The sequence below is a fragment of the Ovis aries genome, chromosome 7, assembly GCF_016772045.2.
Source record: "Ovis aries strain OAR_USU_Benz2616 breed Rambouillet chromosome 7, ARS-UI_Ramb_v3.0, whole genome shotgun sequence".
Classification (NCBI taxonomy): Eukaryota; Metazoa; Chordata; class Mammalia; order Artiodactyla; family Bovidae; genus Ovis; species Ovis aries.
Genome location: NC_056060.1, coordinates 15,431,869 through 15,458,851, shown reverse-complemented (window position 1 = coordinate 15,458,851; position 26,983 = coordinate 15,431,869). Strand labels below are relative to the sequence as shown.

At 49.6% G+C, this 26,983-nt stretch overlaps 1 protein-coding gene across 7 annotated transcripts in view; it reads right to left on the bottom strand.

Annotated features, from left to right (window-relative positions):
- Positions 1-26,983, bottom strand: part of CORO2B (coronin 2B) — a 149,709-nt gene that overhangs the window by 75,269 nt on the left and 47,457 nt on the right. The window contains exon 1 of one of the 7 annotated variants that reach the window (XM_042252091.2): positions 85-26,983. The exons of 5 other annotated variants lie outside the window; for them this stretch is intronic. The gene's annotated coding sequence lies outside the window, so the exon portion shown is untranslated. The remainder of the gene's footprint in view (positions 1-84) is intronic. One more of the 7 variants, XM_042252093.2, reaches the window with a different exon arrangement.

The following is a 26,983-nucleotide window of genomic DNA, read 5'->3' as shown; positions in this document are numbered from 1 at the left end:
AAAGATGCCCCCTGTTATTAATCTCTGGCTTGGGTGAGGGTGAGCATATAGAGGAAGGGACAGAGGGAACTCGGGGGCACGCACCTGGCTGAGCTGGTGGCAGTGAGGGCGGCTGGCTAGTGCCAAGCTGTTCTGGAGGGTAGGGAACAGACAGCTGGAGGACCTGGGAGGCTGGCTCAGGCACTGGCAGACGCTGCGGGCCAAAGCGGAGCATCTGGAGGCCCCAGAGGTCTGACCGCTCCGCCCGCGCTGACTTCATTCTGAGGTCAGATGCAGGGGTGTGCAGGCAGGCAACAGCAAAGCCTCCTCCCGCCACTGCAGAGAGAGGAGGCCATGCTGAGGCTGGCACTGAAGGAGACACCCAGACCTCAAAGGGAAATCAGCGTGGCAGCCAAGAGGGCTCCTGAAAATCTAGCCCTTTGCGCTTTGCCCCTAGCCCTCAAGCTCAGCCCAGATCCTGGTGGATTCCCCAAAGCTAGTTCCAGTGAGGGCAGGGCATACACACTCTCTCTGAATCTCCCAGGAGCAATCAGCACAAGACTGAGATACATTGGAGCTCCCTAAGAGGAAGGATTTTCTTAATGGTGAGAGCGCCTGAAATGGAAAAAGAAGGTATCATGACAGGTAATGGGCCTCCCATCTCTGGGAGGATTCAAGGTTCAGGTAGATGACCTCTGGTTAAGGGCAATGTGGAAGGGAGACGGGACTAGATGGCCTTCCAGCACCTCTCAAATAGACCTTGTGTTGCATGAGAGAAGGGGGCCACCCTGGCCAGTGACCTTCCTTCTCCGTGACACAGGGATTCCAATGTCTCCCCAGCTGGGCTGCTGTGACACAGAATGACAATGGTTCTCGTGCCATTTGGCATCTCCCCCTAGGCCTCCTCACATTGCTGATCAGTGCACAGTCACTTATTTTAAGGTATGAATATTTTCTCTCTCCCAGTACTAGACTGTAGGTTATGTGATCATCCTATTCCTTCTGGGCCCTGCAGAGCCCCTCCACCCCAGGCCTGGCCCTGGACTTCTGCTTAGCAGGAGTCTTCTGGTGACCCTGGTTGAATAATCTCTTGGTACGGCGGGAGGGCAAGGGCCAAGTGCAGGCACACTTGCCCAGTTCTTGGATGCAGTGGGATGAACCTCACTCCAGGGCTGTGACTTCAGTTTACTGAGATTTTGAATTTTCAGCTCATATCCCCAACTCCTGGCCACAGGATGAGGGGCCTGGTCCTTATGCTCAGCCCATGAGGGCTCTGGACCCAAGCCCTTCTTTGTAGTATTTGTCTTTCTGGTGACACAGCCTCATCTCCTCTGGGCTTCTTGTCACCGGGATACCAAGGCCTCTTGAACTCAGTACAGCACTCAAGATGGGGCTTAACGAGTCCCTTGCCACGGACAGCACAGTATCAGCAAGGCGACCAGTTCCATGACCCTCCCCAGACACCACCTCCACGTCTCCTCGTTTGCCCCAGGTGCCTCTGTCCAGCAGGCAGAGCTGGACGGGTACTACAATCCCACTGAAAATATCTGGTACATATGTGACTAATCTGAGGCTCGGGGAGGTTAAGAGGCTGTCCCAAAGTCATACGCTGTGAAAGCCACAGATCCGGGCCCTTTGTCCAGAACTTCTGACTCTTATAAAGACGTGAGTGACCTCAGGTCCTGGTTCCATCACTTAATGGCAAAATCCTTCTGGTCAAGTTTCTAAACTGACCTAAATCTCTGTTTCTGTAGCCATAAGAGAGAAAAAACTATGTTATTTGCCCAGTAAGTTATAATAAGAATTAAATGAGATAATTGGATAGAGTGCTTAAGGGAAAAAAGGAACTTCTGACAGGTTACTGTTGTTTCCGACATAATACCCACTTCTCCTCTTTTGGCCTCTCCACCCAAGCTATTAATTACTCCTCCCTGCATTTTTCATACAATGCAGGTTTCTATCTTGGCTGTTATTTGCTAGCTGTGTGACTTCAGACTAGTTACTCAGCCTCTCTGAGCATCAGTTTCTTTATCTGCAAAGTGCAAATAATGTCGTCCAAATCGCTGAATACAATGGCGTGACCAAATGCCAAGTGCCTGGCAAGGTATCTGGCATGGAGTGGGGTGACGCTTATCACACGCTAGTTCCACCCTCTCCCTTCTCCTGTAAGGGAGAGACTCTGACCTCAATTAAGTGTTCACTTGGGGAGGCCGGGCTCTGGCAGCAGAAGGAGGAGGGAGGGAAAAGCTCTGGCCTCCAGATGTGCATGGTTGCCGGGCCTGGCCCCTGGTGGCCTCTCCCTGGGCAGAGGGCCATCTTGGTCTCCCTCTGAGAGGGGAGGGTCCGGAAGGAGGAAGTATTCATTTTGCAGCTGAACGGCTCTTATAGCCTCTTAAGAAATAGAGGCAGGCTTTTTTCTCCTCTGAGATAATTGTTATGAACACTCCACATGGAGACAAACTGTATCCTGTCCTCCAATCCCCAAAATGATGCATTTTGGCCAGCTGGAGCACTTTCTAGATGATGATGGCTAAAACTCAGTCCTTTAACTGGAACACACAAAAAAATACATGGGGTAGTTTTTGTTCCCATCTCTAGCTAGGGTGGGGTGGGGAGCTCACGGCTACATCCTCGGGGAGAGTTGTCAGCCGGGGAGCGCAGGAGGCCTCAGGACCTGCCCTGGCGGCCACTGGATACTTGTTCCCATGGGCCAGCCCCTCAGGACCTGTGGGAGGGCCACTCCCTGTCTCTGTGCCGTCAGAGAAAGGCTGACATTTTCAGTCTTGTCTGGGTCATCACCCATGTGACCCAGGGTAAGGCACCTTCCTTCTCCAGGCTCGGTGTCCGTTTCGATGAAATGTCGATATCAGCCGCACCTACATCTTGAAATCCCTATCAGGATGGGATGCCTGGGGACGCCAGGGACAGAGGCTTTGCAGAGGGTGCGCCACTCTAATCAACGACAGACACTATCATCAATATCTCTGCCGAATTCGCCCACAACATTCTGGGTTCACAAGCCATCGCTGGTCAGCCAGTCCTCCTCCATCTCTGAGCCAGCTTTGCTTTCCAGAGCCCAGGACTGGACACATGGGAGGAACAGGGTTCTCAGACTGGAGGGAGCAGCAGATCAGCCCAGGGCCTTGAGAAGCTTGTCAGGTCAGGTGGGAATTACTGGCGGACTCTTCTCTCAGTTTTCTCTTCTGTGAAATGAAAAGCTAGGATCTTTTTTAAGCAGAAGAACACTTTCTCTAAATAAAATATGACTCAGAACTCCAAAATGTAAAACGGGCAAAGCTGGAACTGTTTGCATTCAAATCTAGCAGGGAACTGGGAGCACCTTCCAGCAATGGTCCTGGGACTGCACTGTGGAACGCAATCCGAGAACCTCTGGTGTGAGGGAAGTGGCCAGAAACCCACGTTCCAGCGGGCTCAGCCACTAGCCTACTAGGGACCCTCTGGTAGATCCCTGCTTCTTTCCCTGCAGGAGATGGCCCACCCTGCCAGCTCTGGCATTTAATAGTCTTACTGGGTTCTTACTGGCTTCCAGGACTTCTGAAAAGATCTTGAAACCACTCAAGAAATTTCTAGCATGAAGAAGCTGGCCCACGAGTGTTCTCGCTTAAATGCTCTCTTTCTGAATCTGCTCAGTTTGAGCCTCCAGGGATCCAGGAGTCCCTCAAGGGTCTGCTTCTGGATTCTCTGCACCCCACAGCACAAGCAATCTCAGCCGGGGTGCAGGACAGAGGAGGCTGACCCACTGCCATACCGAACAGCACAGATTATAGATCATTCCCATCACTGCAAACTGTTCTATTGCATGGTGCTAGGAGAATATCAATTAGCTCACAAAAGTCACACCCCAGAAGAAGAGACTCCAACAGAACCTCCACACCGGGGAGCTCCGGCTGGGGTGCACATCGACCACAGAAGGCCAGGATCTGGAGCCACCGCACCGACTTTCTCTCCATCCCCAGCAAATTCGGAATTCTTAGGTTCCAGGCCAACTCTCAGAGCCTCTTGGGCAAACCCCTCAATCTTCTCAACCATGAAAATGGGCTTCCTCCCCTGTCATGCTCCACCCTGCCTGCCTCACACCATCAGGAAGCAGATCAAAGTCAAGCGGGAATGAATACGGTTGGGATGACGCCTTCTCCACAGACTACAGATGGAAGATTCAGATCAAACATCCACGGATGCTGCACTCTGCCCATCACCCAACACAAGCCCAGCAAGATATGGAGTCTATTCCGGGAGCAGGCTTCCGCCCCGAATCCCTGCAGCCTTTCCTGATCAGCTGAGCAGGACTGGTGGACACGTGAACAGAAGGCTGCCAGCCTCCTCTGCTCCACGCTCTTCAGGAGAGCTTCCCATCTCCCCTGAGATGACTCCTGAGCTGGGCAGTTGCCAGATTCTGAAGTCCCCAGATTCTGTCCTGGGCTCCCCTTTTTCTAGCTCATCAGACTAATAACAATAGCTTACATTTATTAAGGGTGGACTGTGACCCAAATATTTTACAATCATTACATCCTATAATCCTTATAATAACCCCGAGGTATAGATGCAATTGGAGAAGGCAATGGCACCCCACTCCAGTACTCTTGCCTGGAAAATCCCATGAACAGAGGAGCCTGGTAGGCTGCAGTCCATGGGGTCGCTAAGAGTCGGACACGACTGAGCGACTTCACTTTCATGCACTGGAGAAGGAAATGGCAACCCACTCCAGTGTTCTTGCCTGGAGAATCCCAGGGATGGGGGAGCCTGGTGGGCTGCCATCTCTAAGGTCGCACAGGGTCGGACACGACTGAAGCGACTCAGCAGCAGCATAGATGCAATTATTATCTCTATTTACAGATGCAACTAAGTTTGTCTGAGGTCACTTAAGTGGAGGAACTGAGATCTGAACTCAGACCTGACACAAGGGTCTCTTGTAGTTCGTTGTTCAGTCTCTAAGTCGTGTCTGACTCTTTGCAACCCCATGGACTACAGCACACCATGCTTCCCTGTCCTTCACTATTTCCCAGAGTTTGCTCAAACTCACGTCCATTGAGTCAGTGATGCCATCCAATCATCTCACCCTCTGTCACTCGCTTCTCCTCTTGCTCTCTATCTTTCCCAGCATCAGGGTCTTTTCCAATGAGTCAGCTCTTCGCATCAGGTGGCCAAAGTATTGGAGCTTCAGCTTCAGCATCAGTCCTCCCAATGAATATTCAGGATTGATTTCCTTTAGTATTGACCGGTTTGATCTCCTTGCTGTCCACAGGACTCTCGAGAGTCTTCACCAGCACCACAGTTCTAAAGCATCAGTTCTTTGGTAGTCAGCCTTCTTGAGTGACTTTCTTGCCTACTTCCCAGTAGTGACATGACTACTGGAAAAGCAATAGCTTTGACTATATAGGTCTTTTTCGGCAAAGTGATGTCTCTGCTTTTTAATACATTGTCTAGGTTTGTCATAGCTTTTCTTCCAAGAAGAAAGCATCTTTTAATTTCACAGCTGCAGTCACTGTCCATAGCGATTTTGGAGCCCAAGAAAATAAAATCTGCCACTGGTCTCTTACTTTACGTGTTTGCTCCCCAACCACACTGGATGTTACTGAGAGCAGCAACTATGTCTTATCCTTCGTTCTCTTTCCTGGGCTTACCTTTCTCTAGGCTTAATATAGTATTGATGAATGTTTACTAAATGTGTGAATGAGTACAGGAACAAGAGGACAGGAAGAAGGAAGAGTGACCCTGTCACTTCCCCTTAAAGCCTCTAAAAGCCCCCAGATCAGACAGCTTGACCATCTCCTTATGGGCATCTGCAGGCTTATTCTAACTTGCAAGATCCAACCTGGGCAGAAAGCAAGGAGAAGGAAGTATCTGCCTCCCTATGAACTCAACTTGTCTTACATGTGGTCCTGACACAAAAAACTTTCATAGAACCATAGCCTGCCAGTGCAGAAAAGGACCCTTGGGTCCACTAAAATCTAGCTTCTCATTTCACAGACTGAGGCCCAGAAAAAGGAAGGGACTTGTCCAAGGTCACACAGCAAGGTCACCTGATGACCAGTCTACACACTGTAAGCCTCCTTGTGGGAAGGTGGGGGGTAAACGGATGTGGGGGGCATGGTTAAGGGGATTGGATATGGCGCTGCCATCTCTCCCCTGCAGGCAGCCCTGGAGGGAGTGTCTGGGGTGGGCAGGCCCCATCCAAGGAAGCACCCACCCTCTCCTGGGGTTCTGAGTTCTATATTCCTCTGCCTAGGAAGGGAGGGGGTGGTGGAGCTCAAAGCACAGACCCAACAGATGGTTTCTATTTGCAGCCACTGCGCCTGGTCTGTGCCAGACTCCTGACCTATTTTGAGGAACTGAGGGCCCCGCTGGCTCAGGGAGAGCCTCCCACTCACACCCCTTAACCCATGATTTGGCAAGAGATCAGATGGGTGGTTCAGGGCCAGTGGAGATAGGGAGTGGAGGAGGAAAACCTTTGAAAATGAGGCTGGGGTGGAGGTCTGCAAGCTTGAACTCCAGAGCACAGATTCTCAAAATGTGGCATCACCTGGGGTGTCTGTGGAAATTCAGGTTCCTGGGCTCCTCGGCAGGCCTGCAGGACCACGCCCTCGGGGAGTGGGCCAGGGACTCTACGTTTGAATGAAGCTTCCAGGTGATTCCTGTTTTTGTAGTGTACTGTCTGTGGGCCAACAGCGCTGGCATCATGTGGGAGCTGGTTAGAAATGCAGAATCCCAGGCCCCACCCAGGACTGAAGCAGAGCCTGCGGGATCTGCATGCGTCAGAATCACCCCCGCAGGCTTGTTAAAGCACAGATCACCGGGCCTCACCTGATTCAGGAAGTCTGGGGGTCTGGGAATACGCATTTCTAACAAGTTGCCTGGTGATGATGAAGCTTCCTAGGTCCCTAAGCTGTAGTACAAGGGGCACCGTGCCCTTTGGGCATCTATAAAATGGACATAACTCATACCTTTTTTTTTCCCCAAAGCAGTGTGAGGCACCAATAAAATAATAACATGTGTGAAAGTGTTTTGTGAATACTTTGTGAATTATTATTTTTAAATAGTAAAGACTATGTAAATTACATCAGTTTTTACTTCATGAAGTGTTGTAGATGGTCTCACTGGCTTTGACAATCACCCTGTCTTATAGTAAGTCAGTCAAAGAGCCATGCATTCCTTCAGGGCTTTATCCTGCATCCCGGGATTATCCAGCACAGGACTAGGCAGGCGATAGCTGCTCAATAAGGACTGGTGGAATTCAACCCAAGACGGCTGATTCACTCTCTTTCCAACCTCTACTTCTCACATCCTATCCTTAGAGGCCCTCTGGTCCCCTGTTAGGTGAGACTTTTTTTTCTTTAAGGTTATTTGATAGTTGGGGCTAAAGGGTGAGCTTTAAGGAGACTCCAGGCCCAGTTGCCACCCTCAGGCTCCTCCCCTATGAAATGTCCTGTCTGACTCTCGGGATGAGTTGGGATCCCATGTTGAGAGCACCTGGCCCATCCCCTGGCACCTGGTGGGTGTGTCCTCGAGGCAGAGGTTCTTCCCCCACAGGATCTGATCACCCGGCTAACTCCAGGCCGGGAAATTGCAAGGCTTGTACGTCTATGGGCAGATCTAGCATGGAGAAGGCAATGGCACCCCACTCCAGAACTCTTGCCTGGAAAATCCCATGGACAGAGGAGTCTGGTGGGCTGCAGTCCATGGGGTCGCTAAGAGTCGGACACGACTGAGCAACTTCACTTTCATGCATTGGAGAAGGAAATGGCAACCCACTCCAGTGTTCTTGCCTGGGGAATCCCAGGGATGGCAGAGCCTTGTGGGCTGCTGTCTATGGGGTCACACAGAGTTGGACAAGACTGAAGCGACTTAGCAGCAGCAGCAGCACGGGCTGATGCTGCTCCCTGTCAACAAAACCTCCTAAAATGATGTGTTGGCATGCTCTTTGGGAAAGGAACAATTGGAGCTGTCCACAGATGGAATCCCATGGGCCTCCCCAGAGCCCTGCAGTGGGGCCCTTCTGCTTGGTCCCTGTAAGCAGGAGGCTCTCAGACCGTCAACCTCATAGACAAGGACCATAGCTTCCTGTTGCCTGTAAATGCAGAGAAAGATGGGCTGATAAACAGTCCCTGGGGGAACATGTAATGTGGCCTGGGCCTTCTCCTTCCCAAGAGCTCATTTATCTAAATTGCATCCAGGGGAGGGCTGCAGGATCTCTGTCAGTGAACAGAGGAAGCCGGGCCATCTCTCAGTGCCTCAAATGAGAAAGGAAAGGGGCGAACCTTTTACATTCCTCTCAGTCATCTTGGGCGTAAGAGAGGGCAGTGAGCACACAGCAGGCCACATGCACAGAGCTTACTTGAGAAGACTCTGCACTGTCCTCCAAGGGATGTGTGTGTGTGAGTGAGTGTGTATGTGCGTGTGTGTGTGTGTGTAAGAGTCAACATTTCCGCTAAGATGCTGGGAACAATTCAAGGGGACTCACCAGCTGAGGGTCTAGAGACAAGAACAGAAAGTTTTTGATTAAATTTCACATTGTTGTTGCTGTTTAATCACTAAGTTATGTCCCATTCTTTGCGACCCCATGGACTATATCCTGACAAGCTCCTTTCTCTATGGGATTTTTCAGGCAAAGATACTGGAGTGGGTTGCCATTTCCTTCTCCAGAGGATCTTCCTGACCCAGGGATAGAACCCAAGTCTCCTGCACTGGCAGGTGGATTCTTTACTGCTGAGTCAACAGGGAAGTCCAAATTTAACATTACTGAGAAAATAAAATGGCTTTTGTTTGAAAAAAACCCCTGACCAACGACTGTCTTATGATGTTCTGTGCTAGCGTGCTAAGTCGCTTCAACCGTGTCCAACTCTGCGACTCTATAAACTGCAGCCTGCCAGGCTCCTCTGTGCATGGGGATTCTCCAGGGAAGAATACTGGAGTGGGTTGCCATTTCCTCCTCCAGGGGATCTTCCTGACCCAGGGATCGAACCCATGTCTCTTATGTCTCCTGCATTGGCAGGCGGATTCTTTACCAGGTATGATGTTCTACCTGTCACCTTATGAAAAGAATCTCGGAGTTAATTTAGGACCCGGCAAGGAAGGAAGACTCCACCTGGATATTTGGCTAGTTCCTCCAGCACAGCACTCGTTCCCCAAACTCACAAGGGACACAGCCTCCTTCTAGGTGGCCGTGTTGTATCCCAGGGGACCTCCAGCTCAGCTCTAGAGCTCTGCCCAGTAGGAGGGACCCACACTCAGCGGTGACAGGCTGCGGGTTTAAATGTGAGCTCTATGAGGCAGTGGCTGGTTACAGAGAGAAGGGCATGGGGAGGAGGACAGAGAGAAGTGTGAAGAGCACCATTTTTTCTTTCTAAATATGTCACTGTGCTTTACTCTTTAGGATTTTCTAACCACAACCTGCCCTCTCTTCCTCCTCGGGGCATCCGTTCACCCAGAGAGGGTTAGGATTGTACAAACAGCAATCCGAACAACTCAGCTTCTGACATCCACTACAGGATCTGCAGCTACACAACAGTCTTAAGAGCCAGACTTGAAAGGCTGTTCTTGACTCCCATTTCCCCCTGATAGCCAGTGAAGAGAGTCTCCTGGATGACTGGACGGCAGAGGGTCCTGGTCAGACACTGGAAGAAGGGGAAGCCCACTTCTTGCAGAAGGAAAGACAGAATGAGAAGGAAACAGAGACGACAGGAGATTCAGCTGCATGCCCTGATCTTCCACACGCTGGGCCTGAATCTCAGTGAGGAGGTGGGTGTGTTTTGTAGGTTGAGAGTGGTGCTGACGGCAGAGGGTAGAGGTGTTTCTCTCCAACTTCTTGACTGGTATTCTAGAAGGAGAGAGACCACTACTCAGGATGGCCCTGGGCCAAATAAGAGGTGACCTCTCAGAATTAAGACGGCCAAGGGAAATGGTCAGACAGGGAGGGCCAGGCATGCACTCTGGAGCCTCTTTCAGCATTTTTTCTTTTTTTAAAGAAAGGCTAACTGAAACAAGTGTCATGAAGAAAAAAACTGGAATTCATACTGAAGCTTGCTTTAAGAAATGGATGTGCCTAAAAACTCCCCTAAAAAACCTGCAGATTTTGCCTTGCACTTTTAAACACCTTTTTATGTAAAATAGCGTCGATGCATCTCTGCATATTTTCAAGTTTTTTATCTTGCTGTGAGCCTATGTCGTGACTGTCGTCGACAGTTTTATTTACTGGTTTCTTTGTGAAGCTGAAAAGGAACATTAAATGAGGTGAAAATGCTGATTTATTTTTGAAGTGGGTACTTATAAATGAGACGTTATTCTATGCATAGAGGAGAAAAAGACCGGCAGGAATGTCAGGTGGGTGGCATACTGCATTAATTCTCAGGCAAAGAAAAGAATTCTGCTCGAGAGCCTTGTGATGTTTCTTCTAGTGCAGAATTTTTCCAAGGTCTAGTTTTTAGTTGCAAACTTGACTTTGAAATGTTTCTGTTGGTTATCACAATCAAGGATATTTGAAATCACTACTGTGTCGTGCTGCATATGGGGTTGGGGTGGGTGGGACAAAATTAATATTCTTGGTTAACAGTGGTTAAATATGCTCTTGGGTGGTGAAGGGAAGCCAGCAGTCTGGCCCTGCACACCCCACAGGGAGGACATGGAAGATCCAAGAGCCACAGGCCAGCAGGAGGTTGCCATGGCGAGGGGCAAGCTCACTGAAGCAGAGGCTGTGAGGAAGACAGACAGTGGGCCAAAGGCCCAGCAGGGGATGGATGCTGCCGTCAGGGCCAAGGGAAAATGGACTATGAGTCTGTCCACTGCAGACTCCAATGCAGATGCCCAAGGAATGCCCTACGAGGGGACACCAGCCACACCTCAGCAGACAGCAGCCAGGACATGTCTGAGGACCGGCCAGAGGTCTCCCTCCCCCTGACACCCCAGGTCAGGTAAGCCCTGCTGTCGACATCCCCAGGTGCCATTCCACAAAAGAGTCAGAAGGGGAGGAGCTCTGAACAACGACCCTTGGGAGTCACTCAAGCAGAAGCCAAATTAGCTCAAAGAGGCCGAGTCTTAACATCACAAGACTGTCTAAATCACTAAATCAGACTGGCTCTACTGCGTGGAGCTCCACGCATTCCATCACTGTGACCCTTCAAGGCAGGGCTCCTGGATGAGATCAGATCAGCCTTAGAGAAGTAAAGAATCTGTATCTCCTTACACTCTATTATACACAAAATAAACAAGGACCTACTGCATAGCACAGGGGAGAAGGCAATGGCACCCCACCCCAGTACTCTTGCCTGGAAAATCCCATGGACAGAGGAGCCTGGTAGGCTGCAATCCATGGGGTCGCTAGGAGTCGGACATGACTGAGTGACTTCACTTTCACACACTGGAGAAGGAAATGGCAACCCACTCCAGCATTCTTGCCTGGAGAATCCCACAGACGGGGGAGCCTGCTGTCTGTGGGGTCGCACAGAGCTGGACACAACTGAAGCGACTTAGCAGCAGCGACTATGCGGCACAGGAAACTATATTCAATATCTTGTAACAACATATAATGGAAACGAATTTGAAACGGAATATATATTCTGAGCACCACATGAATGGTGCCCCCTGGAGTTATGCACGCGGGGGCAGGGGTGCCTGCGAGTCCCTTCACAATGAAGAAGTGGCCGCGGAAGCAGAGGTGGAGTGAGAGAGATCCCGCCACCACCACAGAGGCCAGGCTTGAGCAGACAAGACAACCAGGGGGATCCCGTGTACGTGTAGCTCTGAAACGTCATCCCAGGCTTCTGATGCCTGGTCTTGTGGCTGCTCTGGGATCTGGGGAGTCAGCCTGCTGGTCATTCTCTTGTCTTCCATTAGTAACGGTCAACAGAGAGAGTCTTTCTACCAACAGAGATCCCACTCAAGCAATGCAGAGGGACAACGTCTGGCCTTTCTTGGGCAGCTGCCCTCAGCCACTCTAGCCCCCAGTCTATACCGACAAGTATCTACACTGGCAACTGGAAGTGTCTCGTCCCTCGCAGCTCAAGAGAAGGGACTCTCCTTGAACAGGCATGTCAGGACTTTCTCTGCTGTGGTTGCTGGTGTCAAGAGGCTAGTGATATGGCTGATTCATGCTGATGTATGGCAGAAACCATTACAATATTGTAAAATAATTATACTACAATTAAATATAAAATTAAATTAAAAAATAACACACACACACACACACACACACACACACACACACACACACACACACAGAGGCCAGTGAATTGGCTCCAGTGGGTCTCTGACCACACTGTCCCTGGGAACTCGCCCTTCCTGCGCACTTACAGCATTTCCTGGCTGCAGGTCCCAGTGGGTACTCAGTGTACACTTCATGGTCTGATCTGTTCTCTTTATATGTAAAAAGAAGATGCAAGAAGGCTGTAAGCTGGGCCCACATGCCAGCTTTGCAGGTTAGAAAGAGCAGGCCTCTAAAATCAGACAGACCTGTGTTTAAATCCAAGTACCACCACTTACTTAAATAAGCAGGGTGACAATACCCAGACTTGACATACTCTTTTCCCAATTTGGAACAGTTGGTTGTTCCATGCCTGGTACTAACTGTTGCTTCTTGTCCTGCATATAGGTTTCTCAGGAGACAGGTAAGGTGGTCTGGTATTACCACCTTTTTAAGAATTTCCAACAGTTTGCTGTGATCCACACAGTCAAAGGCTTTCAGATAGTCAATGAAGCAGAAGTAGATGGATATATATATATTTTTTAATTCCCTTGCTTTTTCTATGATCCAATGGTTATTGGCAATTTGATCTCTGGTTCCTCTGCCTTTTCTAAATCCAGCTTGTACATCTTGCGCAAATTGGGAAAGGAGTACATCAAGGCTGTATATTGTCAGCCTGCTTATTTAACTTATACGCAGAGTACACCATGCAGAATGCCAGGCTGGATGACTCACAAGTTGGAATCAAGATTGCCAGGAGAAATATCAGCAATCTCGGATATGCAGGTCATGCCACTCTAATGGCAGAAAGCGAAGAGGAACTAAAGATGAAGGTGAAAAAGGAGAGTGAAAAAGCTGGTTTAAAACTCAGCATTCAAAAGGCTAAGATCACGGCACCCAGTCCCATCACTTCATGGCAAATAGACAGGGAAAAAGTGGAAACAGTGACAGACTTTATTTTCTTGGGCTCCAAAATCACTATGGACAGCGACTGCAGCCACGGAATCAAGAGATGCTTGATCCTTGGAAGAAAAGCTATGACAAACCTAGACAGTGTATTAAAAAAGGAGAGACATCACTTTGCCAACAAAGGCCTGTATAGTCAAAGCTATTGTTTTTCCAGTAGTCATGTATGGATGTAAGAGTTGGACCATAAAGAAGGGTGAGTACCAAAGAATTGATGCTTTAGAACTGTGGTGCTGGTGAAGACTCTTGAGAGTCCCTTGGACTGCAAGGAGATCAAATCAGTCAATCCTAAAGGAAATCAGTCCTGAATATTCACTGGAAGCACTGATGCTTAGGCTGAACCTCCAAAACTTTGGCTACCTGATGGAAAGAGCTGACTTATTGGAAAAGACTCTGATGCTGGGAAAGATTGAGGGCAAGAGGAGAAAGGGGTGGCAGAGGATGAGATGGTTAGATAACATCACTGACTCACTGGACATGAGTTTTTGAGCAAACCCTGGGAGACAGTGAAGGACAGAGAAGCCTAGTGTGCTGCAGTCCATGTGGTTACAAAGAGTTGGACATGACTCAACAACTTAACAACAATCACCACCACTTGCTAGGTATGTACCACACTTTGGACAAGTTCCTTAGCTTTTCAGAATTTGCATTCTCATCTGTAAAACTGGAGGAAAACAATGCCTACTTCTCTGGGCTGCTTCCATCCTCTTGGTCTCCCTCAGAGTGTCCTGCACATAGGGTCAATAGCCAATTGTTGGGTAAGTGACTGGATTTTCGGGGTTGGAGGGAGGGAGTCAAGCATAACTTTAGAACTGTTCCATGACTCTGCCATCTGGGTATTCCCTGAGAGCACTGGGACAAGTGCCTGGAAAAAGGGTGTTGTGGCAGATGCTCCTGACTGGGTACATGCCAGCCATCCCCATCCCTTTCCACCCACTTCACTACAGGAGGGATACTCACTGTTCCAGCATCCCTCACACTTAGGAGATACCCTATCACCCAGTTCAGTGGGGGACTCTTGGGAAAGGTTTTTTTTTTTTAACTCATTAATCGAATGAGAGACATAAAAGCTCTTTCTTACCAAACTGGCTGATATACTGCTTCCAGGCTTTGTTAGCATTTGGGAATGTAATGCCTGGAGCTGTGGCAGCCTTCGTGGGCCCATGAGGTGATGAGCCCCTGATCAAAAGCTAACATGATAAAGAGGCAGACAAGAAGGATAGAAAAAACCTGGGTTCTTAATGACACTGAGTTAGTGAGTGATAGTTGCTCAGTTGTGTCCAACTCTTTGTGACCCCAGGGACTACAGCCTGCCAGGCTCCTTTGTCCATGGAATTCTCCAGGCAGGAATACTGGAGTGGGTTGCCATTTCCTTCTTCACTTAATGACACTCAGTTCAATTCAGTTGCTCAGTCGTGTCAGACTCTTTGCGACCCCATGAATCGCAGCGTGCCAGGCCTCCCTGTCCATCACCAACTCCCAGAGTTTACTCAGACTCGTGTCCATTGAGTCAGTGATGCCATCCAGCCATCTCATCCTCTGTCGTCCCCTTCTCCTCCTGCCCCCAATCCCTCCCAGCATCAGAGTCTTTTCCAATGAGTCAACTCTTTGCATGAGGTGGCCAAAGTACTGGAGTTTCAGATTTAGCATCATTCCTTCCAAAGAACACCCAGGACTGATCTCCTTTAGAATGGACTGGTTGGATCTCCTTGCAGTCCAAGGGACTCTCAAGAGTCTTCTCCAGCTCCACAGTTCAAAAGCATCAATTCTTCGGCGCTCAGCCTTCTTCACAGTCCAACTCTCACATCCATACATGACTACTGCTGAACCACAAAACCAACCCTAGACCTCCTCTCTCCAGGCCTCTTGTTCAATAAACTGTGAATATGGCTAGGGCTTGAGTCATTCTCAATTGGCTGCTTTTGTTACTTACAGTGAACAGCATCCCAACTGATAGAGATGTAGCAGAAAGGGTGCGGGTAGCAGATGTCTCTGGATATGGTCATTACCTGTGACCTGCCTCCATGAGGTCTCCACGTTTCAGACGTTCTGCCCCCACGACCAAGAACCTAGAGATTATGAAGAAGCCTCATCCATGCCTGGCAGACCCATCTCTGCCAGAGCGCGAAGGAAACCACGGCCCCTCCACTCCCGTTCCAGGTTTCCTCTCCTCTCTGAGCGGAGTTTCTTGGGGTGGGCTGATACCTCTGCCTCTTGTGCACGTGCAGGAAAAGTTGCACAACTCGGGGTGATAATGCCGACCACTCGGGGAAAAATGTGGTCATCAGACTCACACTGCCCGTTGCTACACAACCACCCACACAGCGCCTTCCCATCCAGCAACACTGTTGAAGCTTGCAAGAAAATTTCCTCTACTATCCCGCGCCCCCCGCCCCCAGCCCATTTTCTTTATTCCACTGAATGCTGTCATTACTACAGAAACCATGAGGAAGGAGGGTGGAGACAAGAATGAGGCTACCTATGTAAAACATCTGGCACAGTGCCCAGAGGGATAATGAGCAAAACCGCCAGCACCCTGTCTTTCCCTTTCAACAGAACGGCAGCGCGGTGACAAGACACGGCCGTCGGGGATGCCTCTGGCAGGGCATCCCACTGTCCTTGGTTTTTTAAAGGAATTGATTTACTTATGCATTTTACTTTTGGTTGCGCTGGGTCTCCATTGCTGCACCGGCTTCTCTCTAGTTGTGGCGAGTATGGGGCTGCACTCTAGTTGTGGTGCGTGGGATTCTCGTTGTGGTAGTTACACTTGTTGTGCAGGTCTATACGGCACAGGGGCTCAGAAGTTGCAGCTCCCAGGCTCGAAAGCACAGGCTCAACAGTTGTGATTCATGGGCCCAGCAGTTCCATGGCACGTGGGACCTTCCCAGATCAGGGATTGAACCCACGTCTCCTGCATCGGCAGGGGGATTCCCATCCACTGTGCCACCAGGGAAGTCTGGGTTCTTGGTTTTTGAAGTGCTTTCCCCTTTCTCTCATGGTATTCACACATACACTCACCCAAGCTCCTTGACTCCCCAGTGAGTTGGGGTCACAGTCACAGGGTCAGAGTTCTCAATTAGCCTTTTCTTCAGCCCCATCCCAAAGCGCTGGATCTGGTCCCCACCGAGGCTGCTGCTGGTGCTGACCATTCTACGGGCCCCCATCCACTTCATGAGCACAACACAGAGCCCGTGAAGTTGCCGGGTGCTCAGCGTTTTCTCATACATCACTGCATCTCAGTCCTGGCCCAAGGTTGGATTCTTTGCTTCAGGCCTCCCTGGTCACTATGGAACTCAAAGCTGAGGTTCCCTGAGTACCAACCTACTGGCAGCATCTGGCCTCTGCAGCCTCACCTCTGCAGGTACAGTCTCTTTATTGACCCCATTATGGGAGTCAGACCACCCCAGTCTGTACGGTGCTTTGATGAGAACAGACAAAGGGGCCCCTTCCTCTTGGCAGATGCAGCTCCAGGCCAGAGCCCATTGCTCCATGGGTAGAACTCAGGCTGGATCACAGCCCCAACTGCTTCTCCGCCAGGTGCCCCTGTGCAGGGCACAGCTCACACAACTCTCCATGGTGGCCATGCATGGAGCTTTTCCAATTACCCTCCTGTGTTTCTGACCTAAATACTACTCTCGAAACTGATAACTCTAGAACTTTTGACGGAGCACTGACAGGACACCAAGACCTGCCTAGTACCCCCAGCACAATCCCAAGGCTAACCCGGCACTCCCTGGAGGGCTCACCTCCTGAGCGCCTCTCTGCTAACACAAGTTGAAGTAAAAGCACCTCTGCCATCTAGTTCCAATTCATTCCTCCCTGTCCCACCTGGAGGAGAATCACACAGCTGTCCCCGGAGACACAGAGGTCCCTTCCTCCTGTGTTAGCATCCCACCCTGGTTAGAAGTCTTCCTCTACCATGAACCAGCTACTGTCATGGACCAGTTGCTTTACTTCTCAGGGCTCTGTTTGCAGGGCAAGTGAAGATAACAGTGGTGCTTCCTCATGGGTTAGATATGAGGATTAAGTGAGAAAATGCAGGTAACTTGCTGACGACATTATCTGACACATACTATGCGATTCCATACACGCAGCTAGGCTGAAAAATCCTTTGACTCCGAGTCCTACTTCTTTGTCTGTGACATGGGTAAAGCGATATGTTGCAAGTTTTCATGTTTTTGACAATATGTAGGATTCACTGTGTGTTAGGTACTGCAGTTATAATTTCACAATATCGACTTACATCAATCTCACAGCACTCCAATGAGGCAGGTGCTATATCTTCTTGCAGGAGAGGAAACGGAGGCACAGTCAGTTGCCCAAAGTCACCTTGGGAAGCGGTAGAACGGGGATTCAAACCAAGGCCTTCCAGCTCCACTGGGTGTGTGCTTAACAAGTAAGCTGTGGGGCCTTGGTGGCTATTGTGAGAACTAAATGAGATAATGCATGCGAAGTGCTTGGCACGGAGAAGCCACTCAATATATGGTCATTATGCTAATGAGGCATTACTCTTGAATGTTCATCATCATTATTACTAATATATGCAAAGTGCCCACCAAAATCAAGCTGCCTTTTCATCTTTCTCCCTCCCTCCAGCACTGAGGCTGCTGTGTTTTGGTGGTAGGTGGGATTCCTGGCATTCTTTGTAGAGGGTTCCTGCTGGGTTTCCAGTTTGGGGGCAGGGAGAGATTTGGGGTACAAAGGAGAGGGTGAATAAACTCCCTCAGCGTAGAGCCTCATCGAGCTAGTGATAGCTCAGACACACAGCAAATCAAGTTGGTCCAACGGGGACACTGGGAGGTGGGGATAAGTAGGGGGAGCCTGGGGGTCTGGGGGAATGTGGAAGCAGATGGAGGGAGACCAAGCTGCCCCTGCAAGATCCAACTCAGCAAATAATAACTGAGACACCTAAGACCATCTCTGAGGCCCAGTGCAAATGCCCCTCCCTCCAGGAAGCCTTTCTAGATCTCCCAGTTGAATCAACGTCTTCCTTCCCTCTGCTCCAATAATACCTTTTTTTCTTTTTTCAACTGTACCATGTGGCACTTGGGATCTTAGGTCCCTGACCAGGGAGTGAATTCATGCCCCCTGCATTGGGAGTGTGTGGTTTTAATCACTGGACCACCAGGGAATTCCCTGCTCCTATAATACTCTATATTTCTAGCCCAACCCCACCCATATAATGCCTACTTTGTTTTAGATTCCCAGCACAAAGAGGCCAAATGTCTCTGACTAGAGGCTTCTGGAGAGCAGGGACCAGGTCTGTAATATCCGTATCTCCCTCGGGGCCTTTCGTACAGCAGAGGTTTAATGAGGGCTTGTTAATTGAATGGTGAATGAATGAGACACACCTCCGCCCCCTTGGGGCCTCTCTCTTCTGTGGGCTCATCACTGCAGAGCGACTGTGTGGCTGGGGAGACTCTGAGTTGGCCTGAGAGGTGAGCAACAAGGGCCCAGTGAATGTGGGGGGACGTGGGTGATGACGGCCTCGGTCTCCACCAACAAAAAAGGTTGGGCCTCACCAGGAGGAGGGCAGTGTCCCCGAGGTCACCCTTCCTTCCCTGCCTTGGCTCTGGCCAGTGCCCAGTCACCCCTGAGTCACCCCTTCAGGCTGGGGGGGTCTGTCCAGGCCCCCCTCCCTCCTGCACACTTCCTGCTCACATCATCCCATCCCACCCAAAGACAAAGACCAGACCAGACCAGCCCCTCTCACCAAACCATCACTCTGGGTCTCCCCTCCCAGGGACTGTGCTGCAGCCAGACTCACCTTGTCCCGGGCACGTGGTTACTTTCTCTTCCCAACCCCGAAATGGCCCAAGGGGACTCCTGTCCTCTTCTCTCTGTGTGCTGGGGTGCCACCAGTCCCACCTCTGCCACACAGCTCCAGTGCCCTCCCCACCAACATGTTCTTCCTTGCTAGGATCCCTTCCACACTTTGGGTCCCTTCACAGGGATTCCAGGCACATAGAGTAAGGTGCCCCCCCCCGATGTATTGCTTTTCCTGTGTTCAGATCTTGCCTCTAAATTTCCTGAGGATTAGAATAGTGCCTTAGTCATCTCCAAAACTCCCTTATGAAACCCACACAGAACAAAAATAATAATGAATTCACAAAATAAACGCAAAACAGATAAGCAAGCAAAAATAAAAATTAATAATAAGTAATGGAACAAAAAACATTCAGGCACTGTTAGAAGCAATTTACGTGTATTAACTAAGTCCTGATTATCTTTCTTAGGCTGACATTATTGTGCCCATTGTGCAGAGGAAGGAATGGAGGCAGAGAGAAGGTAAGTAGCTTGCTAAGCAGGCATGAAATTAAAAGATGCTTGCCCCTTGGAAGAAAAGTTATGACCAACCTAAACAGCTTATTAAAAAGCAGAGACATTACTTTTCCAACAAAGATCCATCTAGTCAAAGCTATGGTTTTTCCCAGTAGTCATGTATGGATGTGAGAGCTGGACTATAAAGAAAGCTGAGCGCCGAAGAATTGATGCTTTGAACTGTGGTGTTGGAGAAGACTCTTGAGAGTCCCTTGGCCTGCAAGGAGATCCAACCAGTGGGTCCTAAAGGAAATGAGTCCTGAATATTCATTGGAAGGACTGATACTGAAGCTGAAACTCCAATACTTTGGCCACCTGATGTAAAGAACTGACTCATTTGAAAAGACCCTGATGCTGGGAAAGATTGAATGCAGGAGAAGGGGACGACAGAGGAAGAGATGGTTAGATAACATCATTGACTCAATGGACATGAGTTTGAGTAAGCTCTGGGAGTTGGTGATGGACAGAGAGGCCTGGTGTGCTGCAGTCCATGGGGTCTCAAAGAGTTGGACACAAAGAGCGACTGAACTGAACTGAAGGTCCCACAGTCTGCAGTGATGGGACTGGAGGTTGAACCCAGAAGTCTGGTTCCAGGGCTGATGCTCAGAGCCCTCATGGCTCTCATCAGTAACTGCTAAGGGGCTCAGTGATTCGGTCCTCTTAGCTGATCTGTACCTTCCCCAGCAAGACTGGCAGCTGAGGGGCTAGGGCCATGGCCCCAGCCTCTCGTCATACTTCCAGGCCACTATTTCTGAAGCAGTAGTTCTCAGCTCTTGCAGCACCTTAAATTCACCTGGGAAGGTCTCTTTTCATAAGTACTGATACCTGGGCCATCCCAGCCAAGGAGACAGAAGGTTGATGAGAGGGTCTGGGCATCTGTATTTTTAAGAGCCCCTCTCAGTGACATCTAAGAGCCGCTGCTCTAATAGTGGTGATTGCCATGGGGACCCCGGCTTGATCTTGCTATCTTGTCCCCTCACTCAAAAGCCGGCAGTCCTGCATCTGTTATCATCCAGGCTGCTGTTTTCTTTCTGTCCATATCACTCCTCCCCAGAGGGCGCAGAGGAGGCGAAAGAGCAAAACTCAACCTCATCATGGCACCAGGCTCCCCTGCATGCAGCCACAGAAGGCTTTGGGATGGAAAGAATCTGGAGTAGTCTCAAGAGCTTTTTTGCTTTCTCTCTGTCCTTAAGGCATAATGACATAATTCAAACCCCCTAGGGATTGGTGCTATTTTTCCATCATTTACATGTTTGTGCCATTCGGTCTTCATCCTTCCTAGGAACTGGCTTTGATGGTATCACTTGTGGGGGCCCTTGTATTCCTTTGATCTGCCGAGCATATCGGGCAGAGGGCTCCAGAGCCCTGGACCTCCCAGGGGAAGGGCTGAGCTGCCTGAAATGAGGCCACAGCTTGTTCTCCAAAGGGTGCAGCCAGACTTCCAGGACAATGGCACTGAAGCCTTTGATAGAGTGTGCTCTAAGAATAAAACAATCCAGGGGCAGTGCCAACTTCCTGGTTTGAAAATATAGCATCTAAGGGTCAAGTCCATGAAAAGAATGGATTGTGAATCAACCCCTGTGCCCAAAGCACCTGCCCAGACCCGCTGACCTGCCACGCTTTGCAGGGTCCAGCCTCTTCCATGCCACACCTCCCCACCCATGCTGATTCTTCCAATGGCCTGTCCCTCCTGGTGGCAAACTCTTAGTCATCCAAGGTCACCTCATCTGGGGAGCCTTTCACTTAGTCTCAGGGGCTAGGTACAGTATTGTCTTCTCGAAATACCTTTTCACATGGCTCATGGAGCCCCTACCCCAGGGTGCAGTGTCTACACTTGTGGGTCTACAACTCTGGTTTCTCCTACTAGTACAGGACCTCGGGGCAAGAGTCCTTCCTCTCCGCATCCCTAGTACTTAGCACAGCACTAGCTACGGGCCACAAGACAAGATCCACAGACTCAATCTGGCCCGCAGATGTGGGGCTCGAGGGCCAATGCCATAAATCAAATGTTCTGAATTGGTTGCCAAGATTTAAAAAATCAGGATATTTCTCATAAAGAAGCAGATTTCTTGATTTTTTTTGAAACACCAGAAATCAGAAGATGTGTCCCCTCTAGGCCCATATTTACATCGCTGCCTCTTCAGGAAGTAAGTGGGTTGTCCCTGTCCTGCTCAAGTCACCTCCCTAATCATATTTCTTGTCTGTATCTTGTAGACACTTGACCTCTGAGCCCTGGAAGAGGCATGCTGGAGGTAATTACAAAAATATTGCAGAAGAATGAACTACTTTGACTTTTGAAGCAGCCAGTTCAGAAAGATGTATATGTGAATCAAAGAAACAGCATTTCTTGCTAGACAGGATTTCTGGACAACAGCTGGGGATAATTAAATTACCCCAGGAGGATCCTTGGGACCTTGGACTGCAAGGAGATCAAAACAGTCCATCCTAAAGGAAATCAACCCTGAATATTCACTGGAAAGATGGATGCTGAAGTTAAAGTTCAATACTCTGGCCACCTGATGAGAAGAACTGACTCACTGGAAAAGACCCTGATGCTGGGAAATACTGAAGGCAGGGGGAGAAGGGGATGACAGAAGAGGAGATGGTTAGCTGGCATCACCGACTCGATGGACATGAGTTGGAGCAAACTCCAGGAGATAGTGAAGGACAGGGAAGCCTAGTGTGCTGCAGTCCACGGGGCTGCAAAGGGTCAGACACAGCTTAGTGACTGAACAACAAAGAGGAGGATACACTGTGGCACCTCCATACTATGGACCACTACTTAGCAATAAAAAGGAGCAAGCTGCTGACACACCCAAAGCCATGGATGAAGGTGTGGAACAAGCCAGACACAGGCTTCCTGAGTGACTCCATTTACAGGCAGACCTCGTTTTAGTGCATTTCGCAGATGCTGCCGTTTTTGCAGATTGAAGGTCTGTGGCCACCCTGCAGCCAGTAAGTCTACTGGGACCAGTTTTCCAACCACATTTGCTTACTTCATATTTCTGTGTCCTGTCTTGGTAATTCTCACAGTCTTTCAAATTTTTCATTGATATTATATTTGGTGATCTGCGATCAGTAATCTCTGATGTTACGATTGCAAATTTTTTGTTTTATATATTTCTTTTTTAGAAACATTATTTTTAATTTTTGGCTGTGCTGGGTCTTTGTTGCTGTGCATGGGCTTCCTCTAGTTGCAGTGAGCAGGGGCTACTCTCCGACTTCAGGGTGAGGGCTTCTCCTGGTGGTGGCTTCCCTTGATGTGGAGCACAGGCTCTAAGGTGCAAGCGAGGGCCTCAGCAGCTGCGGTGCATGGGCTTAGTTGCCCTGAGGCAAGTGGGATCTTCCCGGACCAGGGATCGAACCTGTGTCCCCTGCATGGCAGGTGAATTCTAATCACTAGACCATCAGAGAAGTCTCTGTATTTTTCAACCAAGGTATGTACACAGAGTCGGACATGACTAAAGTGACTTAGTACGCATGCCTATTTTTTTTTTTTAGACATAATGCTGCTGCTGCTGCTAAGTCACTTCAGTCGTGTCCGACTCTGCGGCCCCATAGACAGCAGCCCACCAGGCTCCCCCATCCCTGGGATTCTCCAGGCAAGAACACTGGAGTAGGTTGCCATTTCCTTCGATGTGTGAAAGTGAAAAGTGAAAGTGAAGACGCTCAGTCGTGTCTGACTCTTAGCAACCCCATGGACTGCAGCCTACCAGGCTCCTCCATCCATGGGATTTTCCAGGCAAGAGTACTGGAGTGGGGTGCCATCGCTATTACACAGTTTTAAGTGCATATAGGCTACATTATAGTATAGACATAATTTTTGTAAGCACCTCCAAATTTTTGTGACTTGCTTGATTGTGATACTTGTTTTATTACAGTGGCCCAGAACAGCAGTATCTCCAAGGTATGCAGGTATATGATATTCTGGAAAAGATAAAGTTATAAAGACAGGAAACAGATGAGTGGCAAGGCCTGGCGCTGGGAGAAGTTGACTGCAAAGGGGCAGAAGGGAACTTTGGGGGGTGGTGACAGCAATGTGCCTCATGATCATGACAGTGGTTACATGCTGCACGCAGCTGCGGAAACACACAGACTGTACACTAGACAGGACGACTCTTACTGCATGCAAATTATACCTCAACAAGCCTGGCCTTTTCTTTTTTTTTCCCTTTTGAATCAACTTTATTTCGATATCATGCATAGACAATACAATGCATCCATTTTAAGCATACAGTTTGATGAGTACTCCCCACAAATAAGAAACTGAACAATTCCACCATCCCAAAGAGTCCCCTGATAGGTACCTTTGCAGTCAGGCCCCGCTCCACCTGCTGTTCTGGCCCACGGCAACCACTGGTCTGACTTTTGCTACTAATGGACTAGCTTTGCCTTTTCTAGAATTTCACATAGATGGAATAGAGTATCGACTTTGATATTTGGCTTTTTTTCCATGCAACATCAAGTTCTTTTGAGATTCACCCCTGTTGCTGAGTGGATTAGGTTGCTCCTTTCTACTGCCCGGCAGAGCCCCAGTGAGGGGGCAGTGTCCATCCACCGGGTGCTACAGACAGTAGGTTGTTTCCCGTTTGAGGCTGTTGCAAATAAAGCTGCTGGGAACGTGCCTATACCATTCCTTGTGTGGACAAATGTTTGGAGTCAGTACCTAGGAATAGAATTCCTAGGTCTTAGAATTAGAAGCCTGGCCTTAAAAACAAATTACTGAAAGAAGTTTTTGTCCTGGCCTCAATGCAGAAAGTTGCATAAAAGAAAGCTTCCAGTTGAGAGATCCTAAGCCCTGTTCGGTGGACCGAGCAGACCTGGGTCCCTTTGCCTCTGCAGTGATGTGCTCTGTACACTCGCTGTCAGGAGCCTTACTGTAGCCAGGAGAAAGGGTCCCTGGGAATGCTGCCACTTGTCCTGTAATGTCCCTGCTCTGGACGGGTGAGACCTTCAGCCACTAGCAATGGAGCTAAAAACAGAGACTCTCAGCCCCACCTAAGAGCCACTGAATTAGAATCCCTGAAGATAGAGCCAGGAACCTGCTGGTCTGATGTTTAGAAAGCCCCTCAGGTGAGTCCAATGTATAATATTAGAGATACATCATATATTGGTTTTAGGTCCTATAGATAGTAGTTCCCGATATGAGTTCCAGGTTGGAGAAAATAGTGAATGGTGTCTTTCAAAGGCACGGATGCTCTGAGCATCATCACTAATATGTTTGTTAGTAATTGTGATCACTGTTGGGTCTAAAAGCTAGACTCAGCAGGGTGCTTCCAGCTTACAGAGCACCCTGACATGGATGACCTTGTCTAAGTCGGGCAGCTGGCTCGCTTGACTTATCCCCATTTTTTGGAGGAGAAAACAAGAGAGAGGTTAAGCCGCTTGCCCAGACTGGGCAGGAGAAGAACCTGTGACCCTAGCGGTTTGAGTCCACTTCATCCTGTCCCTAAGGCTCAGAACTGTCCTTCCCATGGAGGATGAACCCAGAAGGGTTGGGCAAAGAGGGAGGAATCAGAAGGGGTTTCCTCTCAATCCAGCTGTCAATATCCCTGTTTGCATTCCCGGTGCCCAGGCTCAGAGCAGCAGCTAAGATCATGGCGATGGCAATGAGGGGGTGGGCTGCTCAAGGTGTCAGCATCCGATCTCATTCCAGGCAAGTGGTGCAAACCAGGATTACCCAGGAGTTGTGACCCAGCATGCAGTGATCACACCCACTGTTGCCTGCCTGTGTCTGCTGCTCCTGGGATCCTTAGGTGCCCGGGTGCCTGGATGGAGAAGCCATCAGGATCTCCAGAGCAAAGGGAGCTGAGGGCCGCCCTTGGCTTCTCACACCAGGATGCCCACAATCTCTCCTGGACATTGTCCAAGAGGGACTCACCCACTTCTGTGGCTGTAGGAGGCGACAGAGGGGCACTGAGGAGGCGGGATAAACAAGGCTATAGGCAGGAGAGGCTGGAGGTTACTGCTGGCAGCCTGTACACGGCAGATACTGCCCGGATTCCCATGTGGCCTCCCAACAGTGCTGCTAGGGGCCCAAGGTCTCAGCCCAGCTGCTCAGTTCTTGCCCCAACGCTGCCACTCTGGCAAGTCTCAGGACCTCACTTCTAGAGGCACAGAGTGAAGGTGAAAAGGACGGAGCCATATCCTTGCTGTATGACCCTAAGCAAGCAACCTCAATTCTCTGAACCTCAGCTTTCTCATCTGTAAAGTGGGGATGATATTTATGGTGCTTACCTTACAGAGTTGATGTGAAGATTAGATTCAATAAAATATACAAAGCACCTCACACATTCTAGGCCTCTATAATTTCAGCTGTCACCACCACCACCATCCTCAGTTTTCCAGTTTGCAAAATGGGATTAATTCTAATCCCTGCCCTGCCAACCTCAGAGGGGTATTGTGAGATAAGGTAAAACTGCAAATTCCATGAAGACAGAGCCTGAGTTTGCTTTCTCCTCCAATGCATCCCTAGGATTTAGAGCAATGCCTGGTGTTAATAATATTTGCAAGAGTCAGATACAACTTAGTGACTGAACCACTGGTAATTTTAGGTGCTTAGCAAATATGAATGAATGAATGAGTGAGTGAGTGAAGCCTAGGGATGTTTCTTGCGACTCTGAAGGCACTCTACATGGGTGAGCTGCTTTTATGTCTAATGAGTAGTCAGTGATGTCCAATGACAAAACAGGTCCTGTTTGGAAGTGCTGAGTTCCCCATCACTGGAGGCAATTAAAGAAACTGGAAGGTCACTTGACTCAGGTGTCAGATATAGGACTCACACATCACGTGGGTGACACCTCACGAGTCCTTTCTAACTTACACTTACACATCCCATCCATATCCTCCAGCCACCAACTGCCTTCTCTTGTCAATTCACACTTCAGTGACTGTGAAACCACCCCTGGCATCACAGACTCCACTCAGACAGACGACTTCAAACTGTGCTCACGTCCACACACACCCCACTTTACACACCCAGCCACTCACTGAGCAGTTGCCACCATCACCACTGATGACGGCAGCAGCTGACGTACTGAATGCTCGCTCAAAACCAGGCTTTGGCTAGGTCCTCCTCAGACGTGGTCTCATTCAGTTCTCACTCCTAAGAGGAAGGGCTCCGTATCCCCATTCTGGAGGTCACATGGGTTGGTGGGAGCTGTCTTGCTCAAAAGCCTGTCCTCTTGAGCCACCCTGCCTTCCTAACACAAATCAGCAACCAAACTAAAGTGAACTCAACCGGTTCTCACCAGGCTGCTCCCAGCCCAGCTGACATCCCAGCCTTGATGGCAGAGTCAACCTGCCCACTGGGAAAGGCGGATCGTGAGGCCAAAGGCACAGTCTCACCTCAAGTGCGTGTGTGCTGGTCTCCAGGCTCACGCGTGGAGCCCCGGTCAGCAGTGGACTCACGCGTGGAGCCCCCGTCAGCAGTGGACTCACATGTGGAGCCCCCGTCAGCAGTGGACTCCCGCTGGGGCACGAGCAACACAGCTTGTGAATGGCTCCAGCCCACCTCTGTAATTC